Consider the following 12,108-nt stretch of genomic DNA (forward strand, 5'->3'; position numbering starts at 1 on the left):
ATGCATGAATTGGCGTCTCGCAGAATTACACGCCTCTAAGGAAGGCCTGGCAACAGGTCGAAAATTTGGGCTGCCACTTGAAATTCTCTGTTAGGCTTTTCTTTTCCTTGATTTTGTTGAAATCTCTCTCTCTCTCTCTCTCTCTCTCTCTCTCTCTCTCTCTCTCTCTCTCTCTCTCTGCCCCACACGCACTAACACACACTGGGATGCGGCAAATTGGGTAAGGCAGACTGGGATACAGCAAGATGGGAGAGGCAGGATGGGATGCCGCCAACGCATCTAGCAGTGCAAATTCAACAAGGGGGGGGGGGGGGGCGTTCTTTTAAATCAAGTTTTGCCCAGTTTTGGTTTTGCCGGTTTTGGTAATCCTACATTCCTCCGTGCGGCAGCGGACTAAATGCGCATTAAAAACTATTTAGATGTTTTGCTTAAATTTTGACTTGGAGCGAAATAAATTAAAACATCTTGTTCGTTGTGCTTTTGTTTTAAATTAAAGCGTATTCCATTTTTGAATTAAATATCACTTGCCTGTTAGCTCTTTATTGTCGTTGCAATAGTTGTATATACTTTGAAGAAAAAAAGGCATACAACAAGACATTCATGGCAGCCAAATCAAATATGAATAAGAGACCTTCCTCCCTTGTTACGTTTTTCTGACAGACGACTCAATTCGTCACCAAAGACTTGTTATTGGCGGCACAAAGCAAAGAACTAACCCTTTTTCCTCCGGCGAGTATGACTCCATGGCGTAACTCCACACACTCAAATTTGTTCAAGTGGTCTGTATTCCCAATGGGTAGGGAGGGGGGGGGGCATGACACCTGCTTAAGTGTGCCAGGTAACGTGTCACTATTTCAAGAAAACATAACACCACAAAAGCTTCTTGCGTGATTGAAGAATTACTCAAGCGAGCGATAAGTGTGTGATCACATCCGTTCTTACCCCAGGACAGCTTTAGAGAATGCGTCATACTCATTCGGCTATTTCCTTGTTCATGATCGAAGAGAATAGAAAGCTCCTAAACAAAAAAATCTTTGGAACTTTAAGCAAAGGGTTCTCTGAAGTTTCAACAATCATTTCAATATATTGCCTTGACCGGGGAAAGATAACATAGATGGGTAAAAGCCGGCAAATATTTCATGAACTGATAAACGTAAAATTGACGGGTGTACGCCAGCAAATATTGTATGGACTATAAAAGGAAGAACAGTGTTCTTGTTACGGCGATGACCTTAAAGGTGATCTCACAGAATGTTGTTTGAAACCCAACAGAAACAAATAAAAACAGAAACAAAAAAGGTCAGACATTTAACGTAAGAGTTTATAATAGGATGCTTCGAAAAACATATTGAATTAGTTATACATGTATACATCCGTTAAAGGCTTCTCGGTACCGTAAATATAAAAGAAGGCGAACATTCAAAGAACTATTGAGGTAGGGGTCTAAATCAAACGTAACTTTTGTTCTTAACCAATATATACATTCAACATGTAATATACATGCCAAGCGTTTCAAGGGTGCTGCCTGTTGCTTCTTTCAGCATTTGTTGGAACATTTATTAACACTGTTTCTACAAGTAGACCCAAATTGATTTAGTCGTACATTCTAATACAATGTTGTTGTTTTTTTCTCTACTGCATTTTACGTTTGACAAGAAACCTGATTTAGACCACCCAGATACGGTATTTGCAAAATATTTATCTCTTTTATATATTTTTTTCAAAATTGTTGTTTATGAAATCGAAAATCACATCGAAAAATGTTACTATTCGATGTTCCCTCACTTAATCTGGGTGTGAAGGGCTTTCTTGAAGCAGACACCGGGGCTTGCTAAACGATTGCCGCTTGAGCGGAAGGGAGTCAAGCGTGATTAAGTGCCTGGCCTGCCAATTGACACCTACCGGCGAAAACACACAATGGGCCACAAGGAAGCTTTCTTTTGTCGGAGAACAAGGAAGAGGCATGCTGGCTGTCTCTGGATCATATGTAGACTATGTTTGAATATGTCCGAGTTTGTTTATGTTTGAGAAGGAGTACGCACAAGACAGACAGACAAGCAAATAACATATAGACACATAAATAAACAATCTAAGTAGTAAATGGATTTATGCTGATCTGTATGTGGGCAGCACACGTCTTCAGATGTCTATGAAAAGATGTATGAGCAACTGCAGAACTAAAACGTGCATAATATTATGAAGCATCGATTAGAGATAACTATTGCGAGCATGACCAACATGAGAAATCATGTTTTTGACAGTTTTGAACTGCCAAAATTAAGTAAGGACATGGAGTTTATCTTTTAAGCATTGCATGGGGTTCTAGAACTGTCCGAGGGGGTATTGGGAGATAAGTGTTACCATACATGGTGTACCTCAATCAACATTAGACATTCAGTGACTTGAAAACAGCCCTTACTGGCATGATTAGCGCGTTTTCCATGGATGATTGCGTTCACGTCTTTGATGAATTTGTCTCGACATTGCGCGTGTGTACTTTTACAACGAAGGGGTTAATTTGTCCAGTACTTTAAGTTTGGGAAATAATTTTTATGGTCATAGTTGTTGTGCAAAAACTTCAGTTCGACCATTTTACACAGTTTTGAATGTTTATTTATTTATTTATTTATTAAGGAGATTTCTATAGCGCATAACTAAAAGCACTCTGCGCTTTACAAAATCACAAAGTATAAGCACGCGCAAACATACTATGATTAAATAGAACTTAGCTTAGCAAGACATACTAAGAACACTAAACATTTGAGTTCATACAAAAATAGAGAATTAAATTAAATACTGGACAAGCGATTTAACTGCAATGGGCTATTTCAAATACAAACGTTTAGTTAACAATAAAAGGCAGTGCATAAAACTCCATAATCCTAAGAGGGTCAAATAAATAAGAAACATAAGACTAGATAGTGTCTGTAAAAGAAGCCTTTTCTCCAACATTTGTTCCAAAACACACCTCCGAATGATTGTCGATGACTCGAAAGCTTTCCTATCTTGTGATTGCCTTGAATCTAGCTGAATCTAGGGGTCCTTAACGTCCTCACAGGAAATTTTCCTTTTAGGGACATGAGTTGATGATACGCTAATTAAAAATAAAAAGGAGGGAAAGAAAAGGGCAAGACCAAGCAATCCCGACCGTGATAGGACCCCGGCCCCGCTCTCCGTGAATAAGGGAGGGGGTGGGGCAATAAGAAATATACATTAAGATCCTTGTAAGAGGAATATTAATAATTTTTCTTTGATATGCGTTGACTTCCTAGGGGAAGGACCATTAAAAACGTGGATTTTAATTCAATTTTAGTTTCGTTTAAAAAAAAAAGATAAAACTCAGGACCACCTGTTAAAAGGTTTAAAAGTGACAACATTGTGAGAAAAATATAAAGAACATGCGCAAACACGTAATACTGATCTTCTATAGGGTAGTAACATTTGGACACATCATTTTATTAACGCACGCATGAGTTGCTATACGGCATTTACTCATTATAAATAGGATAAAAAGATAGGGTTAAGAGATCTATCTGCATTGTCCGTCGACCTCCCCGCCACTACAATAGTCGCAGGGGAGGCGACGGCACATTAGCAGTATTAACTGAGAGAGAAAACAGCTATCCTCTCGTTTATATAATCATGTTTTTAAGTTTATCGTGTAATCCGGAAACAGGAGTTTAAAACCATCAGGAGGAGAGGAACAAAAAAAAAAAAAAAAAAAAAAACCACGCCCGCGAGGTGGGGCAATGCCCTTCGCTCCTGCGAGCTGTGTGTCCCCTTTGTTTAAGTTAAAACCGTTGACAAATGACGATCATGTGTTTATGCTGGCTTTATTTTAGTTTGCTCCCACTTTAGGGAGTCCAAAATTACAAGGGACTTACAGTGATTTTTTAATTGTGAGAATTTCCTCAGACGACAGATCTCTGCTCCCCGCGAGAGCGCTGAGGGCCATGAGGTAGGTGTCTGGTTTAGGGACGGACACTTTATTTTTTGTCACAAAACAGTAGGTATCCGTTAATAAGTTGATGAGAGCCTCGGGGCTCTGCTTCTGCCTAGCAGTCACCATAGAGGTGAGGCAGAGCTCTAGGTAGCCTCTCAGGTCTTTTTCTTCTGTTTTTTTGGGTTGTTATGAACACAGAGTCTCTGTGACTATCGACTTTTTTGAAGACTTCTGCTGCCAGTTCCCTTTCCTGTGAAGGTTTAATGTCTCGCTGTTTTTGTTCCAGGTCGGTTTCGATCTTTTTCATTACTTTACTGTAAATTTGATCGGCCACTGAGGCGACAAATTCTTCTTGGTTAAATGGCTTGTCTCTTCCCTTGTTTAGTGGACTCTGTGCAGTGCGGTGAGTGCCATTGTCCGCCTTCTTATGGTTTGTTTTGACTGAGCTTTTCACCAGGGGTGAGGGGGGTGTTTACCTTTGTCGTAACGGCCGTGGCGAACGGCATTAGCGTATCCAGTTTGGGGGGTTGAGGTCTTTTGGGGAGCATCCAGTTGAATCTAGCTACAACTGCTTTGTGTTTAATAACTATTATCATGTATTGAATCCCGTGGTCTTTCTTCGGGGGATGTGGGGGGGGGGGGGGGGGGTGGTGGATAATATGTTGGTAGTATTTTTTTCGACCGAGTTATCTCTATTCGTTGGGCAGTTTTGTTTGTCGGACAGATTTTTCACACAAATGACCAGGAAACCGGATTACGTAAGCCGCGTCAGCTGTTCCCTTTGTAAAAGTCAGCGTAGCTCGAGAACGGCATTGGAGTACTTTCGGTGTTCTTTACCTTGCCCAAGAAACAGCGCATATGACTCTTTGAGTATACTTCACAAACTCGAGTTGTGCTTGGTTTGATCATAAACACTATCTAGTCAAGGACGTCGTAAAATGGCCCTCGGTCAAGTTTTCACCGAGAACTATTTTATGATGTCCTTGACTGTTATGTGTTAGTCGGCTTAGAATATGCGCGCAGGCTTCAAAGTTTTGATCCATTCGATTATCTCAACAGACATCCTTTGATTGTAAAGTTGAATGCGGGCGATGGTTTAACATACTTAACTTGAAAGTTTCCCGCTGTGGTAGATTTTTATGGTGGTTGTCACACAGGCAGCGACGGCTTTACTGGTCGGACCAGTTGTGCTGAATGAATCTAGGGGTCGAGGCCGTGTTTATCGTCCGGGTTAAAGAATTGAATTGGCATAAGGTTATATTTGTCCATATAATCATACAGGGTTGCAAAGCGGGTTAAGTTTGAAGTACATTTTACGAAGGTGTGCTCTATGGTAATTTCGCTGCCACACTCGCAGTTTCTTTTGAAAACGGAACAATTGAGGCCTTTGGTTCGGGCCCTTCTTAGAATGCGTAATAGGGCTGGAGGGAGTTTAGGAAAAAAGCCCCATTTGATGTATTTCATGGGGTCGTTCTTGTGTGTGCTGTTTAGTTTTGTAAGTAAAAATGCGTTTTGGAAGCATGGATTTTAATTCTACTTTAGTTTCGTTAAAAAAAATCAAAAAGCCAAATCAAATATGAATAAGAGACCTTCCTCCCTTGTTACGTTTTTCTGACAGACGACTCAATTCGTCACCAAAGACTTGTTATTGGCGCCACAAAGCAAAGAACTAACCCTTTTTCCTCCGGCGAGTATGACTCCATGGCGTAACTCCACACACTCAAATTTGTTCAAGTGGTCTGTATTCCCAATGGGTAGGGAGGGGGGGGGGCATGAAACCTGCTTAAGTGTGCCAGGTAACGTGTCACTATTTCAAGAAAACATAACACCACAAAAGCTTCTTGCGTGATTGAAGAATTACTCAAGCGAGCGATAAGTGTGTGATCACATCCGTTCTTACCCCAGGACAGCTTTAGAGAATGCGTCATACTCATTCGGCTATTTCCTTGTTCATGATCGAAGAGAATAGAAAGCTCCTAAACAAAAAAATCTTTGGAACTTTAAGCAAAGGGTTCTCTGAAGTTTCAACAATCATTTCAATATATTGCCTTGACCGGGGAAAGATAACATAGATGGGTAAAAGCCGGCAAATATTTCATGAACTGATAAACGTAAAATTGACGGGTGTACGCCAGCAAATATTGTATGGACTATAAAAGGAAGAACAGTGTTCTTGTTACGGCGATGACCTTAAAGGTGATCTCACAGAATGTTGTTTGAAACCCAACAGAAACAAATAAAAACAGAAACAAAAAAGGTCAGACATTTAACGTAAGAGTTTATAATAGGATGCTTCGAAAAACATATTGAATTAGTTATACATGTATACATCCGTTAAAGGCTTCTCGGTACCGTAAATATAAAAGAAGGCGAACATTCAAAGAACTATTGAGGTAGGGGTCTAAATCAAACGTAACTTTTGTTCTTAACCAATATATACATTCAACATGTAATATACATGCCAAGCGTTTCAAGGGTGCTGCCTGTTGCTTCTTTCAGCATTTGTTGAACATTTATTAACACTGTTTCTACAAGTAGACCCAAATTGATTTAGTCGTACATTCTAATACAATGTTGTTGTTTTTTTCTCTACTGCATTTTACGTTTGACAAGAAACCTGATTTAGACCACTCAGATACGGTATTTGCAAAATATTTATCTCTTTTATATATTTTTTTCAAAATTGTTGTTTATGAAATCGAAAATCACATCGAAAAATGTCACTATTCGATGTTCCCTCACTTAATCTGGGTGTGAAGGGCTTTCTTGAAGCAGACACCGGGGCTTGCTAAACGATTGCCGCTTGAGCGGAGGGGAGTCAAGCGTGATTAAGTGCCTGGCCTGCCAATTGACACCTACCGGCGAAACACACAATGGGCCACAAGGAAGCTTTCTTTTGTCGGAGAACAAGGAAGAGGCATGCTGGCTGTCTCTGGATCATATGTAGACTATGTTTGAATATGTCCGAGTTTGTTTATGTTTGAGAAGGAGTACGCACAAGACAGACAGACAAGCAAATAACATATAGACACATAAATAAACAATCTAAGTAGTAAATGGATTTATGCTGATCTGTATGTGGGCAGCACACGTCTTCAGATGTCTATGAAAAGATGTATGAGCAACTGCAGAACTAAAACGTGCATAATATTATGAAGCATCGATTAGAGATAACTATTGCGAGCATGACCAACATGAGAAATCATGTTTTTGACAGTTTTGAACTGCCAAAATAAAGTAAGGACATGGAGTTTATCTTTTAAGCAACAGGTCGAAAATTTGGGCTGCCACTTGAAATTCTTTGTTAGGCTTTTCTTTTCCTTGATTTTGTTGAAATCTCTCTCTCTCTCTCTCTCTCTCTCTCTCTCTCTCTTCCTCTCTCTCTCTCTCTCTCTCTCTCTCTCTCTCTCTCTCTCCTCTCTCTCTCTGCCCCACACGCACTAACACACACTGGGATGCGGCAAATTGGGTAAAGCAGACTGGGATACAGCAAGATGGGAGAGGCAGGATGGGATGCCGCCAACGCATCTAGCAGTGCAAATTCAACAAGGGGGGGGGGGGGGGGGCGTTCTTTTAAATCAAGTTTTGGTTTTGCCGGTTTTGGTAATCCTACATTCCTCCGTGCGGCAGCGGACTAATGCGCATTAAAAACTATTTAGATGTTTTGCTTAAATTTTGACTTGGAGCGAAATAAATTAAAACATCTTGTTCGTTGTGCTTTTGTTTTAAATTAAAGCGTATTCCATTTTTAAATTAAATATCACTTGCCTGTTAGCTCTTTATTGTCGTTGCAATAGTTGTATATACTTGGAAGAAAAAAGGCATACAACAAGACATTCATGGTAGCCAAAGCAAATATGAATAAGAGACCTTCCCCCCTTGTTACGTTTTTCTGACAGACGACTCAAGTCGTCACCAAAGACTTGTTATTGGCGCCACAAAGCAAAGAACTCACCCTTTTTCCTCCGGCGAGTATGACTCCATGGCGTAACTCCACACACTCAAATTTGTTCAAGTGGTCTGTATTCCCAATGGGTAGGGAGGGGGGGGCATGAAACCTAGCTTAAGTGTGCCAGGTAACGTGTCACTATTTCAAGAAAACATAACACCACAAAAGCTTCTTGCGTGATTGAAGAATTACTCAAGCGAGCGATGGGTGTGTAATCACATCCGTTCTTACCCCAGAACAGCTTTAGAGAATGCGTCATACTCATTCGGCTATTTCCTTGTTCATGATCGAAGAGAATAGAAAGCTCCTAAACAAAAAAATCTTTGGAACTTTAAGCAAAGGGTTCTCTGAAATTGACGGGAAATATTTACTGATCGGATCCAGTTGTGCGTTACCTCGCTTTTGCCTTTAGTGACTGACTGACTGACTTTGGGGATTAACGTCCTCCCCACAAGTTTATTTTTGAGTTTTTCCGTCATATCCTTTTTTGGTTTCAGCGGAAAAGGAAGCTTGCTGGTTCTTAAAAGAGAATTGTTGTCCAAGTAGTGCACGTTTGGTAGCTTTAGTTTTTAAGCTAAACACATATCTGTTCGTTCTGAGTTCTGGCGGACAAAAAAACAAACAGCCAGCCAGCCAGCCAGCCAGCCTGCCAGCCTGCCAGACAGACAGGGAAACAGGCAGACAGGGAAACAGGCAGACAGGGAAACAGGCAGACAGGGAAACAGGCACGCACAAAGGCACACAGGCAGGAAGGCAAGCAGGCAGACGGACAGACAGGCAGGGAAACGGGGAAACAGGCAGGCAACGGTGTAAAAACGAATAAAAATAGGCGAGGAGAGCTGGTAAAGGAGGAAAGGCAGAGAAGTGAGAAGAATTAAAATATGAGTAAGTGGGGGTATTTAAAAACAGGTATCGTACTTTTTCCCTATTAAGTATTTTGAGTGACAAAAAATGCAAGCTTGTTCTTGTGAAGCGTGCATATTATATCTCTCTCTCTCTCTCTCTCTCTCTCTCTCTCTCTCTCTCTCTCTCTCTCTCTCTCTCTCTCTCTCTCTCTCTCTCTCTCTCTCTCTCTCTCTCTCTCTCACTGCGACTATTATGGTAGGTGGAGATGGAGGGGGTGGGGGGGAGGGGGGGGAGGCCGACGGACAATGCAGATAGATCTTTTAACTATACCATGTTATCCTCTTTATCATGAACAGATGCCGTATATCACAGGATACATGCGTGCAAGTATAAAATAATGTGTGTGTTTGATCTTTATATCCCGGCCCTGTATCCCTATAGAAGACGAGTATTACATGTTTGCACACTTTCTCTATTTTCGCACAACATTTCCCTTTGAAACTTTTTAACAGAAGGTGGTCCTGAGTTTTAGCATCTTTTTTTTTTAAATGATATATGAATTAAAGATAGTCTTTTAATGGTCCTTCCCTTAGGAAGACAACACGTACGAAGAGATTATTACAACTACTCCTATTCAAGTATTTTAACGTATACCTTTTAATGCAACCGCGAGAGTGGGTCCCGGGCCCCAGTCATCAGAGTCTGGCTTGCTCGGTCTTGCCTTTTTCTGTTCCTTCTTTTCCTCCTTTTTTTGTGTGTGTTAGATATCATGAAACCCCAGTCCTGTCCTTTCGAAGCCTAAAACATATGCCTGTAGGACATAAATACTTTTGTCTTGTCTAATACAAGGCGGTAAAGGGAAGAAGCGGGAGGGGGGGGAGGGGGGGGGGCGGAGTAGTGGTAGGTGTCACGAAATGGGATATATGTCTGTGAAAAAGGAACATTTCCTGTGAGGACGTTTAAGGACCCCTAGAGAGATGTTTATTATTATGAACATGCTCGTGCCACCCACGCGCATTTTCACGCTAGAAGCCCAAAAAAAAAAGTTTATTTCATGTTGATTAATCACATTACTTATGAAAGTCTTATGTTTGCTCGTGCGCACGTGTGTGAGTGTGGGGGGGGGGGGGGAGGAAATATTAAACAGCTGTGCTTTCATGTCAAACAGAGTTTGATCATAATTAAGCTTTAAGCCCGCGGGAGAAACAGACGATACTACTGCACGTATGGTTTGATATATGTCGGGAACATTTTTATGACTTGTATAATTTGACTGATCAGGCAAAGGGATTACGCGAAACCGACTCAAGCCTTGTTGAATGTTAAAGAATTCAAGCATGCCGAAGTGTCTGTACGGGCCTGAGGAAAAGCACGTTCGGTAATCGTTTCATGTCCAATCCTAAAAAGTGTATGGGAATACTTTATGCATAACATTCGGGTGGGTTTTTTTTTCCGAATAGAAAATATATAATACATCACTGCGATTTTATGGAATAACTCTGTTAAGTGTTTTTGTTATTGTTGCGAGAACAGCATGATCATATTCTGTAAGATAAAATCGGTTATTGTTAGTTTGTTTGTTTCCTTTTGTACACAGCGAAAACAAAATCGAATAGAAATTATACATCCATGCATTTTTCATGGAATAACTCCCTGAAGTGTTGTTGTTGTTGTTGTTGTTGTTGTTGTTGTTGTTGTTGTTGTTGTTGTTGTTGTTGTTGCGAGAACAGCATGATAATATTCTGTGAGATAAAATCGGTTTTTGTTAGTTTGTTTTATTTTGTACAATAAAGATATTAAACATTGTTCGCCAAGATTTAATTCATGGTCTTGCCTATAGGACTAGGTGACAATGGCCGCAAGCATAAACGTTGTTTTGACCACGAGTTGAGAATCATCCAATACAATTGACACTGGACATTTGACGACGCTACAGTGGTCGACACGGGGAGCATCATAAACACCGCCCAATTGGATTGCATGACTTGCCGGTCCTGCAGTGATGTCGTTCTTATCGGCTATTGGTCAGTGGATTTTGAGAGCGCACGCGCCAGGCAATGTGTTCATATGATTGGTTAATACACTGACACGGTTCTCACCCCTTTGAGAGGTCGTGCCCTACATAAAGTTAGTTCGTTTCGCAAATTAGCAATTGTCCGCGAGATAATTCGAGGTTGTGAGACTTGTTTCTGGGAGGAATAGCAGAAAGGCAAGACAATAAAGGTGAGTGATTTTGATTCTATTGATTGTGCCTATGATTAGGTTAGATTGAATAGATTAGATTGTGCAAGCAGGATTCCACCATGGAATACATTTAATTTATATGAGGGTTAACGTTGTCTGCACCATCTCAGAAAAACTATCATATTTTGGTTTAAACAAAACTTTATTCAATTTTAATCATGACAAGAACAATGCATGGATGATTACATACTCAAGCATAATGCTTATTTTAAGCAATCATAGTAATTACAAAACAAAGGTTAGCATGATGGCAGAATAAGTACATTAGCTCCTTTCAGGAAACGAAAAACATATCATATTTTTGACCTAAATCTGTGGGTCTAAAAACATCATCTCGGTTATAATGTAGTATATAAAAGCCTAAAACATGTCACATTTACAGAACACAAAAAACAAAAACAAAATAATTTCGCTAATATTTTGCGTGTGATATTTTCAGAGTGTGATTAAACAAGTTAGTATGACAATAAATCGGAAAGACTTAGTTATCGTACAGTAACAACATGTCATTTAATTACTTGATTTTGGCATAGTTTCGGAGCAGTTTTGAAAAAAATTATTGCATGAGTTCAGTCCCGTTTTCAGGTCTAAATCGTCAGAAAACTTTCCCAAATGTACGTACGGAATTTCAAGTGATTTGAGACATTAGGTCTGCTATTTTTTTCATGTCAGAAAAGTTCTGAAATTGACAGTAGTTTTTGCTGACCCATCGAAACAATTTAATTTGTTGACATCTTCAAGTACAACAACATGCGCCACATACTACATTTCATGTACACATTTAATCAGACAAGGGTGGTATGAGGATTTGAACGCGAAAGTAGTTTTGAGAAGTGACTCATTCAGAACGCGCGCTGAGCGCAAATGTCGGCGTACGCCTAGCAAAACTCACTACTGAAACGCTTAACTGATCAATGGCTCTTAAAAAAGAAATTCGAAGAATTTGTGTGTGCGTTTGAACAAGTGCGCTGTGAACAGCTCTTGTTAAAACTGTTATAAGTTTATGGGTAAATGGAGCTTTCATTTTTCCAAACGCATGCTGATTTTAAAATGCTGTTCGTTCTGACTGGGTATATCTTAATTTGTATGTCACATAACAGCAGACCTAACATCTTGAATGATTTGA

Source organism: Littorina saxatilis, linkage group LG15 (genome assembly GCF_037325665.1).
Source record: "Littorina saxatilis isolate snail1 linkage group LG15, US_GU_Lsax_2.0, whole genome shotgun sequence".
Taxonomy (NCBI): domain Eukaryota; kingdom Metazoa; phylum Mollusca; class Gastropoda; order Littorinimorpha; family Littorinidae; genus Littorina; species Littorina saxatilis.